The 19,856-nt window shown below is 44.8% G+C and overlaps 6 non-coding genes across 6 annotated transcripts; all 6 read left to right on the plus strand.

The window, feature by feature from the left end:
• Nucleotides 1-15,028: 15,028 nt before the first annotated feature.
• Nucleotides 15,029-15,100, plus strand: Trnaa-ugc (transfer RNA alanine (anticodon UGC)). Its single transcript has one exon. It is a non-coding gene; the product is annotated as a tRNA-Ala (tRNA).
• A 4-nt stretch (nucleotides 15,101-15,104) lies between these two features.
• On the plus strand, nucleotides 15,105-15,177 carry Trnaa-agc (transfer RNA alanine (anticodon AGC)). The gene has a single exon. It is a non-coding gene; the product is annotated as a tRNA-Ala (tRNA).
• Nucleotides 15,178-16,389: 1,212 nt separating this feature from the next.
• Nucleotides 16,390-16,461, plus strand: Trnaa-ugc (transfer RNA alanine (anticodon UGC)). The gene has a single exon. It is a non-coding gene; the product is annotated as a tRNA-Ala (tRNA).
• A 4-nt stretch (nucleotides 16,462-16,465) lies between these two features.
• Trnaa-agc (transfer RNA alanine (anticodon AGC)) lies at nucleotides 16,466-16,538 on the plus strand. Its single transcript has one exon. It is a non-coding gene; the product is annotated as a tRNA-Ala (tRNA).
• A 1,735-nt stretch (nucleotides 16,539-18,273) lies between these two features.
• Trnaa-ugc (transfer RNA alanine (anticodon UGC)) lies at nucleotides 18,274-18,345 on the plus strand. Its single transcript has one exon. It is a non-coding gene; the product is annotated as a tRNA-Ala (tRNA).
• A 4-nt stretch (nucleotides 18,346-18,349) lies between these two features.
• Nucleotides 18,350-18,422, plus strand: Trnaa-agc (transfer RNA alanine (anticodon AGC)). Its single transcript has one exon. It is a non-coding gene; the product is annotated as a tRNA-Ala (tRNA).
• Nucleotides 18,423-19,856: the final 1,434 nt, after the last annotated feature.

The following is a 19,856-nucleotide window of genomic DNA, read 5'->3' on the forward strand; positions in this document are numbered from 1 at the left end:
AGGAGGAGACTGGAAGCTGAGAGAGTCTGGCGCAATCTGATTCCTTAAACACGTATACAAAACATGAAACCGCTAAATGTACCACAAAAATCCGTCCTAGTCACTTGAAGAACTTACAAGGAAATACCCGAATGATATACAAGGAGTGTGAGGTAAAAATGACCTTCACGTTTACGCATACTAAACATAAAGTCGATAAATGTACCACAAAAATCCTTCCTAGTCACTTGAAGAACTTACAAGGAAATACCCGAATGATATACAAGACGAGTGTGACGTAAAAAGAACCTTCACGTTTACTGTTATTCCATCACCAACAACAAATTCATCACCACCATCACTACCACCACCTCCATTCACCACCACCACAACTTTCCCTACTCCACTACTAACACTATCACTTCTTTTTCCCCATTTACTCCTCATCCCCTCTTTCACCTACAAAATTCCACCAGCTGTTCCACCCTTCACCCACTAGCCCACCACCTCCACCACCACCACCACCACCGCCAATCACCTCCTCACCACCTCCATTTCCCGACCTGGAGAACAGCCAGCTGCTCCTCTGTTTCTCCACCTGCTCCACCTCCTCCTCTTCTTCCTCTCCCTCTCTTCCCTTTTTTTTTTCCTTACTTCATCCCAATCCCCATCTATTTACCGAACCTCCTTCTCCCTATCTTCTCCTTCTACTCTCCCCCTCTTTCCTTTTTCCTTTATTTCATCCCACTCTTTCTTCACCTACTCTCGCTTCAATCCTATCTTTTTACTGCACCTCCTCCTCCTTCTCCTCCTCCTCCTCTTCTTCTTCTTTCTCCTCCTCCGGCCTCGTCTTGACCTCAATTCACATAATCATCCTTAGTAGGCAAATTATCGTGAACCAGATTGCCTCGTCACGCCGTCTCCTCCTCTTCCTCCTCCCCCCTTCATCGTTCTCTTCTTCTTTCTTCTCCTTTCCCTCTTTCTCCTCCTCCTTCTCCTCTTGTTCTTTGACGCTTAAATTCTCTCTCCCTCTCTCTCTCTATCTCTCCTTCTCTTCCTCTTTATTTTATTACTTGTTTTTGTTGTTGTTTATTCATAATGCAATTTTTCCTGACGTTCAATTTCCCACAAACAGTATTTATCGTTGTTGCTCTAAGGTCGGCGCTTCGCTTCACTGTTTTATTCCGCCTGGTTTTGTCTGGTTTATGGAGGCGTTGCATATTGCCTTAAAGGGGGGCATGCTTCTTCTTCTTCTTCTTCGCCTGGGGTTGGGATTTGTAGTTGTCTGTTTGTCTGTCTGTCTGTCTGTTTGTCTGTCTGTCTGTCTGTGTCTTATGTCCCTTTTCTTTCGCGTTGCCCTTCTGTCTCCTATTCCTCACATTATATTTTTCTCTCTTCCTTTTCTTCATCTTTCTTTTTTTTTACACTATTATTGTTATTATTGTTTTGCTTTTTATTATTTCTCTTGTGCGTATCGTTCTTCTTCTTCTTGTTCTTGGTTATATCATTCTTCTTTTTCTTGTTCTCGTTATTTTTTTCTACATTATTTTTTCCACTGCCATTGTTATTGTTGTTCTTCTTTCTATTATTGTTCTCGCTCGTATTGTTCTTCTTATTCCTGTTCTTGTTTATGTTCTTATTCTTGTTCTTTTTCTTACACCACTTATTATTATTTTTCTCCTTTTTCCTTCCTCTATCCTTTTTTTCCCCTCCTTCTCCTGCCTATCAAACCCTCAATAGGCCTAATCTTGGTAAGCTCATCTTCGAGTAATTGGATCTACACCTAATACTGCTACAAGGAACACACACAAACACACACAGACACACGCACACACATACATAAATACATACATACATTCATACATACATACATACACGTACACTAATGCATGTTAATAGGCAGGAAACAGAAGAATAAGGAGGAAAAACAGGAAGGGAGGAAGAGAGGAGAGAGAAGAAAGAAAAGTAGCTTAGTGTAAGGACGAAGAAAAGCTGTGAGGAGGGTGAGGAGGGAGAGAAAGGAGGCAGGAAAGGGATGGAAAGAGGGTGAATGAGGGAGGGGAATGTGAGGAGAGGGATAATGAGTAAGGACTAAGGAAGGATGGGGGTGGGGAGAGGAAAGGGAAAGGAAGGGCTGTGGAAGGGAGGATATGAGGAATGGAAAGGAAGAAGTAATGAGGGGAAAAGAAGAAGGAAATCAGAAGCGGAAAAAAGCGAAGTGGGAAAAAAGAAAAATAGGAAGATGTGATGAAGTAAGGGATAACGGAAGGAGGAAGGGGAAAGAGAAGGTTAAGGAAGAGAGGAAGACGAAATCAAAATGGAAGAAGGAGGAAAAAGAAAGGAAAGAATAAACAAGGAGAGGGAAAAGGGAAGCGGAGAGAAGTAAAAAGGGATACGTGATGAAGAAATAAAGGAAAACAGAGGAAACAGAGAGAAAAGAGGGGAACAGACATGGCAGTAAAGCTGAGGGAGGTAAAGTGGGGGAAAAACTCAAGTAAAAAGAGGACACAGAAAAAAAGAGTTAAGAAAGATTACGAAAGTTTGAAAGGTGCGAGACAGCAAAGGGGGAAGGATAGGAGAAAAAGGTAAATGGAAAAAAATAAGTAAAAACACTGAAAACGAAAAAAAGAGAAAGTGCATAAATGGAAAACGAGCGTGAGTAAGATAAAACGAAAGAGCGGTAAGAAAGAGAGGAAGAATAAAAGGAACAATGCAACAGCGTGATAACAATAACAATAAAGAAGGAGAAGACGAAGAAACGAGAAAATACCGTAGACAAGGAAAGAAAATACGAGGACAGGCAAGAATGAGAGATATACGTAAAAGACTTGGGAGAATAAAGAGAGAGAAAAACCTATAAAGAGGGAAAGAGAAGAGAGGAGAGGAGAGGAGAGGAGGAGAGGGAGAAAGATGAATGAGGCAGAGGAGGAAAGAGACTTGACGTAGACAAAATAACAGAAAGATAAAAGAGAAACAGAGAAAGATAAAAAAAACAGATATGACGGAAGTGGAGAGAGGGATGGGAAAGACGAGAAGAGAAAAAGAAAGAGAGAAAGAATGAGAGAAAAGAAGAATAAGAGAAAGGAAAGAAAGGATGGACACACGAAAGGAAATAGAATGGTGGAAGTAGGAACAAGGAGACGAAGGAAAGAAGGAATAGGAACAGAGGAAGGAGGATAAACGCATTAATGAAAGAAAATACAGCAGAAATAGAGAAACGAGAGAGAGAGAGAGAGAGAGAGAGAGAGAGAGAGAGAGAGAGAGAGAGAGAGAGAGAGAGAGAGAGAGAGAGAGAGAGAGAGAGAGAGAGAGAGAGAGAGAGAGAGAGAGAGAGAGAGAGAGAGAGAGAGAGAGAGAGAGAGAGAGAGAGAGAGAGAGAGAGAGAGAGAGAGAGAGAGAGAGAGAGAGAGAGAGAGAGAGAGAGAGAGAGAGAGAGAGAGAGAGAGACACACAGACGAAGTGGAGCAGAGAAAACCCAGTTATGGTAGTGAAAAACGATCATAGCGGAGTGAACTTAATCGGTTGAGGAATAAGGGATTGGAATCTATGAGCGACGAACACAAAGGAGAAAGGGGAGGAGAGTGGTGAAGAAGAAGAAGAAGAAGAAGAAGAAGATGAAGAAGAGAAGAGGCAAAATATGATGATGATAAGGAAGGAGAATAAGAAGAATGTCGAGAGGGCACCACAATAGAAGGAAAAAGAAAAGGAAAACAAAGGAGAAAAAGAAGAAAAGATAATAATAATAAGAAAAATAAGATAAATAAAAATAATAATCATAAGCACAAAAACAATAAAGATGAACGTGAAAAGAGACCACCGCAAGATAATAATAAAACACTCTGACCAATATAAGAAAAATAAAATCAACTTCTTATAAATTAGTGAGGCATCAACGTGCTTGTCGATCTTCCCATCCTTTCAAAGTCAAGAGAAAAGAAACCGGGAAGTGGTAGATGAGAGGGGAGCAGCCGGAGTACGAGTAAGGAGGAGGATAAGAGAGGAAAAGTTTAGTTAAGTGTGAAGAAAAAAGAAGAGACGATTTAGTTTAGAGGCTCAAGTTGTAAATATATCTTTGTGGTGCCCCGAGGGCTGCGACACCACTCGTGTCATCATCATCTTCACCGGCAATATTTTCCGATGACAACAGCGGTATCGACCGCTAAAACACAACACGGACTCCAACACATGATTGTCCCCACTGTTCATTTACCAACCTATACACAATTGTAATTGCCCATTAACGCACCCGCTTATCTCTCTAAGCCAAAACACAATCACCGCGGCCTAAAAACAGGATCAGCCGCGGAACAAAATGTTATGAAAACAAAGCTGCGTCACCGCGTGAATTAAGCATGTCGGTTAGGTAGATTATTGTATGAGCTCGGTGTGAGTTTGATGTATGACTCACACGCCTGACGTATTACCCTCGCGATATCTGCCTATATAAGAAGCATTTTCTCCAGGCTTGACCTCAGATTAACCAGCACTCTGTTCGTGGCTGGACACTCAGTTGTCCTTCCCTAGACAACATGGGTAGAACATTCATCGTTGCTACTGTGAGTATGGAGTGAAGAATTACCATAGAGGAAAGCGTATCTAACATATCTATTGTGTTCTATTATCTTAGTTTTACTTAGGATTATATTTCTATGATACTTTATTGTGTGAGTTTTTACTCAATATTATACCAGTGTTAACGTCAGTAACCAATAGTGAAAGAAAACCTGAAAACTCATTGAGTCTAGTAAGCCAGTCGCTGGTTTAAACAATATTTTTACCCTCTGTAATATTAAGTAGTATTAAGGTAGAATAAAATACATATAAGAAAGGCGACACCGTTTCATCACCCCATTTACGAACTCCTTTAAATACTCCTAAAGTACCAGAATTTTAAGTCAAGTGTCACTAGTACAAACAGTGTGTCGTCTCCCCTGTGTGACCCGGCAAACGGGTTACAACATTGGTGTCAGGTGTGGGGTGGTGAAACTGGTGGTGAAACATGTGGTGAAACATGTGGTGAAACTTGTGGTGAAACTTGTGGTGAAACTTGCGATTTATATTGGTTTATATTGGTATTGTACTGGTGTATGTCCACATCCGAAAGCGAGGGAGAAGACAGTTATTCTTGGAATTACGGGAATAAGACTTTAGAGTTAAAAAATGCCAGACGAAGGCAAGAACCCTCCCCCCAAAAAAGAAGATGGAAAATCGATCACCCTTGCCCATGATGATCTTGTCACGCTACTTAGCCGTCATACCTTGAATGATTTTAGTAGAGTGCAGGGACTCTTATATTTTTGTGGTGGAGAAGAAAAAGTAGCAAAGCACCAAACCTCCCATGCCATAAGCTAGCAAAGAAATGGATAGAGGATATTGAAAGCCGGACACAGGCAAATTGGGACACTACCGGAAAGATTGAGTTAGCCAAACAATATGCCCTGGGAGCAGCGCGCGATCATCTCCTCGGTTGTATCACTAGATGTGGACAGGATTGGGAAAAAGTAAAGGAAGACTTCCTACGTGTGTTTCCCACAGTAAGGACCTTTTCGGTCCTCCAGAAAGAATTGGGAGAGGCAAAACGGCGGACAGGAGAAAACATCCGCACCTTCCTCATCCGCCTGGAGACATTGAGAGACGAGTTGATCGCTCTCAAGCCTGACAATGCCAGTTTCCTAACTGAGATAACCGCTTTACGGCTCAGAGAGGCTTTCCCTCCGGCCCTCTTACTCATCTTAACGGAGGACGAACAGGGGGACCCACAGAAGGTATTAAAGAAAGGGTATGAGTATATTAAAGCTTATCCAGAGTCGAAGCTATCCGATGCCGATATCGCCAAAGAAATAAAAGTGCTGAACGTCTGTTCCACCCAGGCATCCGGACCCAAACATGTCTCACAAGCCCGTCCTCCACGCCCTCCAGGCCAGTCACGTTACCCGATACCCCAAAGGGAGGACGGCACGCCGCGCCACCTACACGCCCATATGGGAACGCGCCCACGCCACCTACATGTTATGCTTGTGGGTATGTAGGACACATGGCTCGCGATTGCACATATGGAAGGCAGTATAGGGGTGCCTACCACCCACCAACGGGCTCTCGGTACCCTCAGTACCAGCCCACTCGAAACAGGCGTCAGCCTGTCTCGCCTTGCGCTGCCTGGCGCCCGGAGTACACGGTCCCTCACCCTGTAGCTCCTGGGACAACACTGCCCACGATAACAAAAAAAAAAAACACGACCCCAGAGTAGCTGCGGCAGTCCACGGCCCTACCAACGCCCTCACGTTGAGATTGTGCGTAGGCGCTAATGCATCAAAGGAGATGGTTTACGCAATGCTAGACACAGGAGCAGGAGCGTCCCTAATAGAAGAAGATTTATTTAGGAAGGTAGGCGGGAAGATGATAGTTACAGAACCTCTCTCCATACAAGGGGTAGATCGGACTCCAATCCCTAATAAAGGAATAGCCGAAGTAGTAGTAGACTTTGGGCACGGAGAAATTATAGAAAAGTTTGTAGTAATATCACAAGGTATAGTGTTACCAACAGCAGTTTTGTTGGGCCTAGAATTTATGTGGAGACAAAATGTGGTAGCTGCACCGCTGGACACACCTGGGCAGTTTAGTGTAATGGTGGGGGCCTACCCAGTGGAAGTACATTCCTGGCTGCGGACGATATGAGCCTGTACCCAGAAGATCATAAACCTACTTTAGACGAGATGGAGGAAGTACCAGTGAAAGCATACGCTATTAACGTGGCGTCCTTGCTACCAGGCACGGCAGGGTATGTCACTCTGGAGGCAGAGATTGGCAGAGCCCAGCAAGCCTTATTTCTCCCAAGGTCCAATGATATCCCTTCTTCATTTTTATTTCGGTTAGTTACCTTAACTCCTAACGTCAAACAAACCAAAGGTAAATTCATCATTCCCTATGCTAACCCAACTGAAGAAACTATTGAGATGCCAACAGGTGAAGTGATGGGACACATTTATTCTTGTCACTCAGAATACTATCAATCATCGACTAATGAATGTGTAGCGGCTGTCACAAAACCAGCTACAAAGCCGCCTGTCACCCAGTCAAGTAAGCAGATGGTACTCGATAAGCTGATAGACGAGCTATTTTACCCTCACAACGGGAAAATTGCTGTCTGAAGGGCTTAACCCGCAAGTATCCTGATGTGTTTGCTCTAAAAAACGAGCCACTCACTATTACCCCCTATTATGTTCACACTTTAAGGCTAAAAAATGACAAGCCTATATATACAAAGCCATACCCAATACCAGTAAAAGATCATAAAGAACTAGAGATTCAGCTCAAGGACCTTGAGGCCCAGGGTATTATACGCCCTAGTGCGTCACCCTACAGCGCACCTCTAGTCCCTGTTGCTAAAAGGATGGTGGAGTCAGACTTGTCTCGACTTCCGCGCTCTGAACGATGAATTGATTGATGACAAACATCCACTCCCTAACATTAACCTCATTTTGCAACAGTTAGGGGAAAGTAAAGTATTCACCTCCCTTGATTTGCGCCAGGGCTACCACCAAGTCCCATTGGCAGAGGAATCTAAACACTTGACAGCCTTCACGACACCTTATGGCCTCTATGAATTCACTACAGTCCCCTTTGGATTAAAAACAGCACCTGCAGCCTATCAACGGATCATGAATCAAGTTCTCATAGGTCTGACAGGAAGAATTGTACATGTATACCTTGATGATTTGATAGTACAAGGGAAAGACATGGACCATCACCTAAAGAACCTCCATGCCGTCTTGGACAGACTGCAGAAGGCTCACCTGTCCTTAAGACTAGATAAGTGTTCCTTTTCAAAGAGCAAGTAGATTATCTGTCACATTGTTAGTGCTTCTGGCTTGAAGCCTCAGCCCTCAAAGGTACAGGCGGTGCAACAACTCACTCCTCCGAAAACAGTCAAAGAACTTCAAGGTTTCCTGGGATTGGTTAACTTTTATAGGAAATTCATTAAAGACTTTGCCAAGATAGCATCCCCACTTAATAATTTACTCAAAGGGAGGAAAGTAACCAAGAATGATAAGACACATCTGGAGTGGAATGAAGAGGCATTGCATGCATTTAGCACACTAAAGAACAGTCTAACGACTAACATTGTTTTAGCCTTTCCGGATTTCCGGAAGCCCTTCAATCTCACCACAGATGCGTCAGATAAGGCAATAGGTGGTGTGTTGCAACAAAAGGATGAAATGGTAGTTTACGTCCCATAGCATATTTTAGTAGAACCCTGAATGGAGCAGAACGTAACTACTCAGCGGTAGAGAGAGAAGCTTTAGCAGTCATCTATGGCCTCAGTACTAACCGACCCCTTATCTTGGGTTATAGGATACACATCCTGTCGGACCATAGACCACTGACTTGGCTGTTAAAAGCACAGTGCCTAGCAGCAGGATTGCACGCTGGCAGACACTTCTAGGAGAATTTGACTTTAGTATTGATTATCTCCCAGGCTCCAGCAACATGGTAGCAGATTTTTGTCAAGGATTAGGAATCAGGAGAGTGACGTGATAGAAGGCGAATTGGATGCTCGAATTATGTCTGTCACCCTTACGGGTGGACAGGACATGTCTGTCGCCTCTCCGGAGGGACATGACAAACAGGATAAGTTTCTCCATTGGAGTCTTGCTGGACTCATGGAGCACCAGGATCGCGATCCTGAACTGAGAGAATTGAAGCATGCTTTTGAACAAACCACCGGTGGTAACGTACATGAGAGAGATGAGAGAAAGGTTGCAGAGAGGAGCAATGTAACGTTAAATGCAGCTAAGAGGCACTTCAAAAAACTGCCTCTTAGTGAAGTGTGTGAGAACGGCATTCTCTACCGCGATGTTTGCGATGAATACAACAAGCAGAAAAGACTGGTTATCGTTCCACCAAGCTACATTCCTAACGCGTTAGCTTTGGCGCATTCCATGCTACCTGCAGGGCATGGAGGCACTAAGGTTACGTTGGCACGCTGTCGCAAGTTTGCGTACTGGCCGGGAATGAAGGCGGACGTGGAGCAATATGTCAGATCTTGTCCTGTCTGTTGTCGGTTTAAGAAGAGGGGATCCTCGCCAGCTCCACTTATGAGGTATCCAGAGGTTGGCCAACCGTTTGACAGAGTCCATATGGATATTGTCGGACCTTTGTCTGTTTCAGACGAAGGCTATAGGTATGTACTGACAGTGATAGACGTCCTGTCACGCTTCTTGGTAGCAACCCCCCTTCGTACGAAGGCAGCCAAGGAAGTGGCAGCTGCGTTCTACAAGAACGTAGTCTGTGTACACAGCATCCCGCCGATTCTAGTCACGGATCAAGGAAAGGAGTTCGTCAACACTCTCTTACGAGAGTTGACTCAGTTGTTACAGATTGATCATCTAAGGACAACTCCTTATCACCCGTCTGCAAACGGTGTGATAGAAAGGCCTAATGGCACCTTAATAAATATCTTGAGAACTTTGTGCGAGGACAATCGCGGTATCTGGGACCAAATGCTTCCGGTTGCAACACACGCCTACAACACTGCCTACCACCGTGTTCTGAAAGATTCACCAATTTTCTTGCTTTTCTCTCGGGACCCAAATGTTCCTTTTGAAGTGCTTGAGAATAAACTCCAACCTTGTTATGATGTTGACAGCTATAAAGCATTTACTTCTAGTGTCGCGCAGCGGACCTATAAACTATGTCAGACCAATATAGATATAGGATGGCAGGAGTCAGAAAGAATGTTTAGGAAATCCAAACCCAAACAGGTGGTAGTAGGAGATCGGGTCTACTTAAGGCATGTATGTACAAAGGGCGAACCAAAGAAGCTCCAGCCCTTGTTCAATGGACCTTTTAGGGTGCTAGAAAAATAAGCCCTGTAGTCTTACGACTGCGTCATGTTAGAGGTGGTAAGATCAAGACAGTTCACACAAATAATGTTCAGGTCGTTCACGAGGACTCTCTTGGCTTCCATGACTCTCCTAATGTCAGGCGTGCATACCCTCTCCCTGATCAAGTAGTAGAAGTGGACCCACTCCCCATGACTTATTCCCCCGAGGAGCCGCTGCCATTGTCCTTTCCAGCTCCTTCCGAGCTCTCCTCACCGGCTCCTGTCTCCTCAGATGCTTCAGAGGTCCCCTCATTGGTTCCCTCAGCTCCTTCAGAGCCCTGTGTCAGTCGCTCATTACGATCCAATACGGTACCCCCTTCTCTCCCCAATGTGATGGAACGCCCTCTTGAGTATCGCCAACGACCAACGAACTGATGCCCCTATAATTACAGATCCTGGGTGTTGCCCTCTCCTTGTCTTCCCTTGATCCCTCCCGGAGCAACCCATTCGTCCGGCCTCGTCTTCTCCCCAGTCTTTAAGATGCTGTTGACAGGACGGTACTATGTTGTCCCCGTCGTCATCAAGACGGACGACATCCAACGTCCTCTCATCAACGTGGCAAATCTAACAGCGGAAGTTTCATGGTCGATTGAACATATGAATCAATCGTTCCCCACTGTTGGTCTGCTCAGGCGCACTCTAGACTCTTTTCACATTGAGTTTGAGAAGTTATTCAAAGATCTTAACAGCTTTCTGTCGGCTATGAGTGGTAGAGATGGACGCCAGTGTCGGACTCGCCAGAAGCGAGGAGCCGTGGATTTCCTTGGCTCGGTAGCAAACCTCCTTTTCGGTACGGCCACTCAGGCCCAAATAGATGTGATACACGGGAAGCTCTCCCAGCTCTACACTCTGTCCACAGAAGAGAGACGTCAACTTAACCTCCATCAGGAAGTCCTCAACGCCACAGTTCGGGACCTCCGTCATATTCATTCTGCCATCTCCGTCTAGAGTCCGCCTCGGCTTTGGCCTCAGCTATTATCCGTCAGTTCTCACTAAAAACCTTGCAAATTGAGGGGAAATGCGTATTTTGGAGACTATCCTTCTCATTCAGTTGGCACTTAGTGACCTAAATCATGATACTCTGAATCTCAAGCTTGGCCTTCAGCAGCTGTCCCAAACGCAGGTTTCCCCTCTCCTCCTTCCAAATGATGTACTATTTCGTGTGCTCAGCAATGCGTCACTCCATTACCCAGGCTTACTTTTCCCTGCAGCACATGAATATTTAGCATTGTATAGAGATGTCTCTAGGGTTATTTCTAAAGGTACGCTTTCCTCAGGAACCCTTCACTTCTACTTACAAATCCCCATGAAAGGGGATCCCTCTGACGTGTTCGATGTGTTTAAAATGGACGCGTTGCCTTTTCATCTTGATGGCACGCCATATTTTCTGCACACCGACACGCTTTCCACTTACCTTGCGGTTTCTGAAGACCGCACTCACTATATGCTCTTAGACTCCTTGGACCGCTGTACTAAACACCACCTGCTCTATGTATGTCCCCTGTCGCCCCTGTCTACTCGACTTCTGTCCGGCGCTGCGAGATCGCTCTCTTTCTCGATCGCCCAGACGCCCTCTCGCTGTGTTCTAAGTCTCTCCTCAGAGTCTTCCCCCCGGTCTTCATCCCGTCTCCTGCGGGCTGGGTCTTCGCTACCGATACTCCCCAGATGGTCACCATGGTCTGCCCGGACAGCCCGGTCTCCAAATACAGGCAGACCATCAACGGGACGGGTCTCCTCAGCCTCGGTATGGGCTGTAGTGCCCACTCCGACGCCTTCAGCCTCCCTGCCTCTGCTACTATGGACGGTGACGCCCCGCTGACGGTTCATCGCGCCCCCTTCCACATCGGACGTGACGTGGTCTCATCGCTCCTGGCCAAGACTCCCTTGGCCCCTTCCCCTCCCGCCGCCGTCGCCCGGGTCGTCTCTGGCCCCCCCGCTGGACCTCCCTCCAGCACTTCACGCGCTCCAGGAATCCGTCTCTCCGGTCCCCGCCTTCGACCCCTTCCTCCCTTGGTGGGGGTGGCTGCTCCTCCTCGGCGTCGTCTTCGTCGCAGGGTGGGTGTCCTGCTTCTGTCTCTTCCGGTCCCGTCTCTCGCAGGACTCCTCCCCCACGATCCCGCCATCCCCGTCTGGGACATCCATGGTCGTCCGCCTGGCGGAACGCTTTGTGCCAAGAGGACGTGGCGTGATTTTAACGGGGGGGGTATATGGTGCCGAGGGCTGCGACACCACTCGTGTCATCATCATCTTCACCGGCAATATTTTCCGATGACAACAGCGGTATCGACCGCTAAAACACAACACGGACTCCAACACATGATTGTCCCCACTGTTCATTTACCAACCTATACACAATTGTAATTGCCCATTATAGCACCATCTTATCTCTCTAAGCAAAAACAAACTCAACGAGGACTAACAAAAGGATCAGCCGCGGAACAAAATGTTATGAAAACAAAGCTGCGTCACCGCGTGAATTAAGCATGTCGGTTAGGTAGATTATTGTATGAGCTCGGTGTGAGTTTGATGTATGACTCACACGCCTGACGTATTACCCTCGCGATATCTGCCTATATAAGAAGCATTTTCTCCAGGCTTGACCTCAGATTAACCAGCACTCTGTTCGTGGCTGGACACTCAGTTGTCCTTCCCTAGACAACATGGGTAGAACATTCATCGTTGCTACTGTGAGTATGGGTGAAGAATTACCATAGAGGAAAGCGTATCTAACATATCTATTGTGTTCTATTATCTTAGTTTTACTTAGGATTATATTTCTATGATACTTTATTGTGTGAGTTTTTACTCAATATTATACCAGTGTTAACGTCAGTAACCAATAGTGAAAGAAAACCTGAAAACTCATTGAGTCTAGTAAGCCAGTCGCTGGTTTAAACAATATTTTTACCCTCTGTAATATTAAGTAGTATTAAGGTAGAATAAAATACATATAAGAAAGGCGACACCGTTTCATCACCCCATTTACGAACTCCTTTAAATACTCCTAAAAGTACCAGAATTTTAAGTCAAGTGTCACTAGTACAAACAGTGTGTCGTCTCCCCTGTGTGACCCGGCAAACGGGTTACAACATCTTGTAGGACCTCCCGGCGACACACACACACACACACACACACACACACACACACACACACACACACACACACACACACACACACACACACACGTCACACTTCTACACACAAACATAGTCATCAGTCAGTCGTGTGTTTATTTGGCATCAGATTGAGCAAGCACCCAGATACACACGCTCTCTCTTTCTCTTTCTCTCTCTGTCTCTCTGTCTGTGTCTGTGTCTGTGTCTGTGTCTGTGTCTCTCTCTCTCTCTCTCTCTCTCTCTCTCTCTCTCTCTCTCTCTCTCTCTCTCTCTCTCTCTCTCTCTCTCTCTCTCTCTCTCTCTCTCTCTCTCTCTCTCTCTCTCTCTCTCTCTCTCTCTCTCTCTCTCTCTCTCTCTCTCTCTCTCTCTCTCTCTCTCTCTCTCTCTCTCTCTCTCTCTCTCTCTCTCTCTCCTTTTCTCCTTTTCTCTTTTCCTTTCTCTTCTTCTTTTTCTCTTCTTCTTTTCTCTTCTTTTTTTTCTTTTCTTCTTTATCTCTTCTTCTTTTTCTCTTCTTCTTTTTCTCTTCTTCTTTTTCTCTTCTTTTTTCTCTTCTTCTTTTTCTCTTCTTTTTCTCTTCTTCTTTTTCTCTTCATCTTTTTCTCTTCATCTTTTTCTCTTCTTCTTTTCTCTTCTTCTTTTCTCTTCTTCTTTTCTCTTCCTCTTTTCTCTTCTTCTCTCTCTCTCTCTCTCTCTCTCTCTCTCGTCGGGTTTGATGGAGAGAAAGAAGCTTATCCTCAAAGCCACGAGTACATATATATTTTTTATTAATAATTACCGAGTCTTTGATGCACTAATGAATGGCCGTGTCAACGAGGTAACCGATCAGGTATTTTTAGCACAATATGAATGTTGTTATTTTTGCTTAATGAGCTTCGTTAATCTTCTGAATGCAATGATATGAATAGCTTTGTTCCGTATGGGCGAAGTAAGGGGAGGGGGAGAGAAGGAAGAAAAAAAAAGAAAATGAAGATGAAGATGAAGAGGAAAGAAAGAAAGAATGAATAAAGAAGAAAAAACAGCAGCAGAAGAGGGAGAAGAAGTAAAAAGACGGAAGAAAAGAGGAAGGGAGTATCAGTATTGCCAAATAATAATAATAATAAAGATAATAATATAATAAAACAATGATATACCAACTAGCATCCACATATTGACGTAAAAAATATATACGCAAACACACACAAGAAAATATGGAGTTATCTACTGCATGGATAATTAAAGTGAGGAAAGAAAAAGTGAGTGAGTGAGTGAGTGAGTGAGTGAGTGTGTGTGTGTGTGTGTGTGTGTGTGTGTGTGTGTGTGTGTGTGTGTGTGTGTCGGCGTCCACGTGCAGGGCTCCCTAATAAACACACCTGCGCCAGACGTTCCCTCCCACATTAGCAACGTTTCAACACGGCGACGATTCGAAAAAATTAAAAAAACGTATGAAAAGTGGAGCACGATTTTATTTTCTTCACTGATATTTCCAAACTTTTTTTTTAATCTTCCTTTCCTTTCCTCCACCACTTATATTATCACTTCTCTCCTTTGCCCTCCTTCTCTCTTTATTTATTTACAGCTCCTTTTTCCTCTTTTTCTTAATCATCTATTTCTTTAACTTTATATTTCTCTTCCTTCCCTTTCACCTTCTCCTCTCGTTTTTTTGTCTCTATCCTTTTATTTCTTTTTCTTAATCAACATCTATTTCTTCCACTTCAAGTATCTCCTCCTCCTCCTCTTCCTTCTTCTCCTCTCCTCATTTCTTTATATCTTTTTCTTTCTCTATCATTATCATCATCAATTTCTCCTACTACTTCTTATTTCTTATCCTTTTCCTTCTTCTTTCCCTTTTTCTTTACATCTTGATTTGCCTTCTTTTCTATTTCTTCTTTTACTTCTCCCTGCTCCTCCTTTCTCTCTCTCTCTTTTTCTTAATATCTTCTTTTGCTTTCTCACGTTCATATTCATTATCTATTTATCCTTCTACATTTTCCTTCTCCTCTTCCTCCTTCTTCTGTTCACTGACCCACTTTTCTTCTTCTTCAAATGTCACACACCCGGCCGTTGTCTCCAAGGGGGTGTAGCTCAGTGGTAGAGCGTTCGCTTTGCATGTGAAAGGCCCCGGGTTCGATCCCCGGCACCTCCACCAAGGGGATGTAGCTCAGATGGTAGAGCGCTCGCTTAGCATGTGAGAGGTACGGGGATCGATACCCCGCATCTCCAGGTACCTTTTAGATATATGTTTCATGTCTGGAAAGGAGCACGTGTTTTTCTCCCGTAGAATTATATAATGCAAACTTCATCATATCTTCTTTTACTTTCTCACGTTCATATTCATTATCTATTTATCCTTCTACATTTTCCTTCTCCTCTTCCTCCTTCTCCTTCTGTTCGTTGACCCACTTTTCTTCGTTTGCTTTCCCACGTTCATACTCATCATCTGTGTATTCTTCTATATCTTCCTTCTTCTCCTCCTCCTTCTCTTCTTCCTTCTCCTCCTATTCATCAGCCAACTTTACGTGCAATCACTACACACGTTACGTCAGGTGAGGCAAAGATAGGGTGAAAGGTACACGACGACTGTGTGTGTTTGTATGTGTACGTTCTTGCTTATGTTCGTTTGTGTTTGTCTGTGCCTATTTGTCTATTTATCGGTCGGTATATTTGTCTGTCTGTCTAATTGCCTATATGGCTGGCTTTTTTTTCTTTATAATTTCTCTCACTCGGTCACACACAGCTTCCTCGAGGTTGGGCGTTCTGTATCGTCTCCGCCAGTTCTTCTCCACCGCGCAGTTGCTATCCATATACAGGGGCCTTGTCCGCCCTCGTATGCAGTATGCATCTCACGTGGGGGGGGGCACCACTCACACAGCTCTTCTGGACAGAGTGGAGTCTAAGGCTCTTCGTCTGATCAGCTCTCCTCCTCTTACTGATAGTCTTCTACCTCTTAAAATCCGCCGCCATGTTGCCTCTCTTTCTATCTTCTATCGTTATTTTCACGCTGACTGCTCTTCTGAACTTGCTAACTGCATGCCTACCTCGCTCCCGCGGCCACACTGCACACGACTTTCTACTAAAGCTCATCCCTTTACTGTCCAAATCCCTTACGCACGAGTTAACCAGCATCCTCACTTTTTCATCCCTCACGGTGGTAAACTCTGGAACAATCTTCCTTCATCTGTATTTCATCCTGCCTACGACTTGAACTCTTTCAAGAGGAGGGTATCAGGACACCTCTCCTCCCGAAATTGACCTCTCTTTCGGTCACCTCTGGATTCTTTTAGGAGCAACGAGCAGCGGGCTTTTCTTTTTATTATTGTTTCCTTTTTTGTGTGCCCTTGAGCTATCTCCTTTGTTGTAAAACACACACACACACACACACACACACACACACACACACACATCAAATCTCACACACCCGGCCGTCATCCCCAAGGGGGTGTAGCTCAGTGGTAGAGCGTTCGCTTTGCATGTGAAAGGCCCCGGGTTCGATCCCCGGCACCTCCACCAAGGGGATGTAGCTCAGATGGTAGAGCGCTCGCTTAGCATGTGAGAGGTACGGGGATCGATACCCCGCATCTCCAGGTACCTTTTAGATATGTGTTTCATGTCTGGAAAGGAGCACGTGTTTTTTTCCCATAGAATTATATAATGCAAACTTTATAATATCTTCTTTTGCTTTCTCACGTTCATATTCATTATCTATTTATCCTTCTACATTTTCCTTCTCCTCTTCCTCCTTCTCCTTCTGTTCGTTGACCCACTTTTCTTCGTTTGCTTTCCCACGTTCATACTCATCATCTGTGTATTCTTCTATATCTTCCTTCTTCTCCTCCTCCTTCTCTTCTTCCTTCTCCTCCTATTCATCAGCCAACTTTACGTGCAATCACTACACACGTTACGTCAGGTGAGGCAAAGAGAGAATGAAAGGTACACGACGACTGTGTGTGTTTGTATGTGTACGTTCTTGCTTATGTTCGTTTGTGTTTGTCTGTGCCTATTTGTCTATTTATCGGTCGGTATATTTGTCTGTCTGTCTAATTGCCTATATGGCTGGCTTTTTTTCTTTATAATTTCTCTCACTCGGTCACACACACACACACACAGACACAGACACAGACACACACACACACACACACACACACACACACACACACACACACACACACACACACACGGTCACTGTTCTTCCCCTAAACCTATCAACAGTAGTGTTCGAAAGGGTTCTGTTCTATCACCCACTCTCTTCCTATTATTCATTCTTTCCATAACAAACTGTCCTATCCACTCATACGCTGATTACTCCACTCTGCATTATTCATCTTCTTTCAACGGGGACCCTCTCAAGAGGAGTTACATGACTCCAGGCTGGAGGCTGCAGAACGCTTAACCTCAGACCTTACTATCACTTCCGATTGGGGTAAAAGGAACCTTGTGTCCTTCAATGCCTCAAAAACCCAATTTCTCCACCTATCAACTCGACACAATCTTCCAAACACCTATCACCTATTCTTTGACAACACTCAGCTATCACCATCTTCAACACTAAATATCCTTGGTTTATCCTTAACTCAAAATCTTAACTGGAAATTTCAAATCTCTCTCACTAAATCAGCTTCCTCGAGGTTGGGCGTTCTGTATCGTCTCCGCCAGTTCTTCTCCACCGCGCAGTTGCTATCCATATACAGGGGCCTTGTCCGCCCTCGTATGCAGTATGCATCTCACGTGTGTGTGTGTGTGGGGGGGGGGGGGGCACCACTCACACAGCTCTTCTGGACAGAGTGGAGTCTAAGGCTCTTCGTCTCATCAGCTCTCCTCCTCTTATTGATAGTCTTCTACCTCTTAAAATCCGCCGCCATGTTGCCTCTCTTTCTATCTTCTATCGTTATTTTCACGCTGACTGCTCTTCTGAACTTGCTAACTGCATGCCTACCTCGCTCCCGCGGCCACACTGCACACGACTTTCTACTAAAGCTCATCCCTTTACTGTCCAAATCCCTTACGCACGAGTTAACCAGCATCCTCACTTTTTCATCCCTCACGGTGGTAAACTCTGGAACAATCTTCCTTCATCTGTATTTCATCCTGCCTACGACTTGAACTCTTTCAAGAGGAGGGTATCAGGACACCTCTCCTCCCGAAATTGACCTCTCTTTCGGCCACCTCTGGATTCTTTTTAGGAGCAACGAGCAGCGGGCTTTTCTTTTTATTATTGTTTCCTTTTTTGTGTGCCCTTGAGCTATCTCCTTTGTTGTAAAACACACACACACGCACACACACACACACTTCAAATCTCACACACCCGGCCGTCATCCCCAAGGGGGTGTAGCTCAGTGGTAGAGCGTTCGCTTTGCATGTGAAAGGCCCCGGGTTCGATCCCCGGCACCTCCACCAAGGGGATGTAGCTCAGATGGTAGAGCGCTCGCTTAGCATGTGAGAGGTACGGGGATCGATACCCCGCATCTCCAGGTACCTTTTAGATATATGTTTCATGTCTGGAAAGGAGCACGTGTTTTTCTCCCGTAGAATTATATAATGCAAACTTCATCATATCTTCTTTTGCTTTCTCACGTTCATATTCATTATCTATTTATCCTTCTACATTTTCCTTCTCCTCTTCCTCCTTCTCCTTCTGTTCGTTGACCCACTTTTCTTCGTTTGCTTTCCCACGTTCATACTCATCATCTGTGTATTCTTCTATATCTTCCTTCTTCTCCTCCTCCTTCTCTTCTTCCTTCTCCTCCTATTCATCAGCCAACTTTACGTGCAATCACTACACACGTTACGTCAGGTGAGGCAAAGAGAGAATGAAAGGTACACGACGACTTCTCACCTTCTCACCTGACTCACCTCACCTCACCTCACCTGCCCACCTTGACTCAGCCCAACCGCGTCCTCCTTCCCTTGAGACGCGGGGATGAGCGGAGAAATGATGCTACCAGGTAAAGGGGGAGGTAAAAGAAAGAGTGAAAATAAACTTAGATGACGAGGGTGGAAATGTGTGAAACTGCTGAATGGAAATGTGATGGTGTGAAAGGATGAGGAAGTGCGTGAAATGACTGTGTGTGTGTGTGTGTGTGTGTGTGTGTGTGTGTGTGTGTGTGTGTGTGTGTGTGTGTGAGTGGAGTGGAAGGAGAGGGTGGTGGTAGTGATTTGGGCTTGCATAGAGGAAGGGGAGTTAGGGTAAAATGAAGGAAATGGAATGTGGAAAGAGAGGGAGAGGGAATAGAAGTGCGTGTCGTGCATGGAGAAAATGGTATCTATGAATTTGGGATCGGAATAAGAAGGTAGGAAATGAATAAGGGAGGGAAGGGAGTGTCGAAAAGAAGGAAAACAGTAAATGGGTATTGGGAACGGAGAAAATGATGATATGAATATGGAAAGAGTGCGTGGAGTGTATAGAGAGAGTGGTGTACATAGATATTTGAGGTTTTATTGGTAAGGAAAAGGAGTGTGGAGAGGGAGGGAAAAAGGAAGAGAAAAAACAGTATGAAAGGATGTGAAAGTAGAGGGTAATGAGTGTGCTTGTTGAGGAAGAATAGAATGGAAGGGCTTTGTGTTACCATTAGGAAGAGAGAGGAAGAAAGGGACGGGTAGAAAGGGAAGGAAAAAATGAGAGGAATAGTAATGCTTCATGAATGGAATTTGTTTTTGTATTAGGAACCGAATTATTGGTGAGAGGAAATAAAAGGGAGGGTAGAAAAGGAAAGGAAAAGGAGAGGGTTCCAAGAAGGGAGAGGAATGGTAATGCTTGATGGATGGGTTGATTAAGTGAAGGAGGGGAAGGAAAGGGATGAAACAAATGGTGGGGACACGAGGGAAGGAGTTTGAAGGAGTGATGGTGGTTGAAGGCTTGTAATGTGTCTCTCGCCACCACTACCAGCACCACCACCATCACCACC

The sequence above is a fragment of the Eriocheir sinensis genome, chromosome 47 (assembly GCF_024679095.1).
Source record: "Eriocheir sinensis breed Jianghai 21 chromosome 47, ASM2467909v1, whole genome shotgun sequence".
NCBI classification, from domain to species: Eukaryota; Metazoa; Arthropoda; class Malacostraca; order Decapoda; family Varunidae; genus Eriocheir; species Eriocheir sinensis.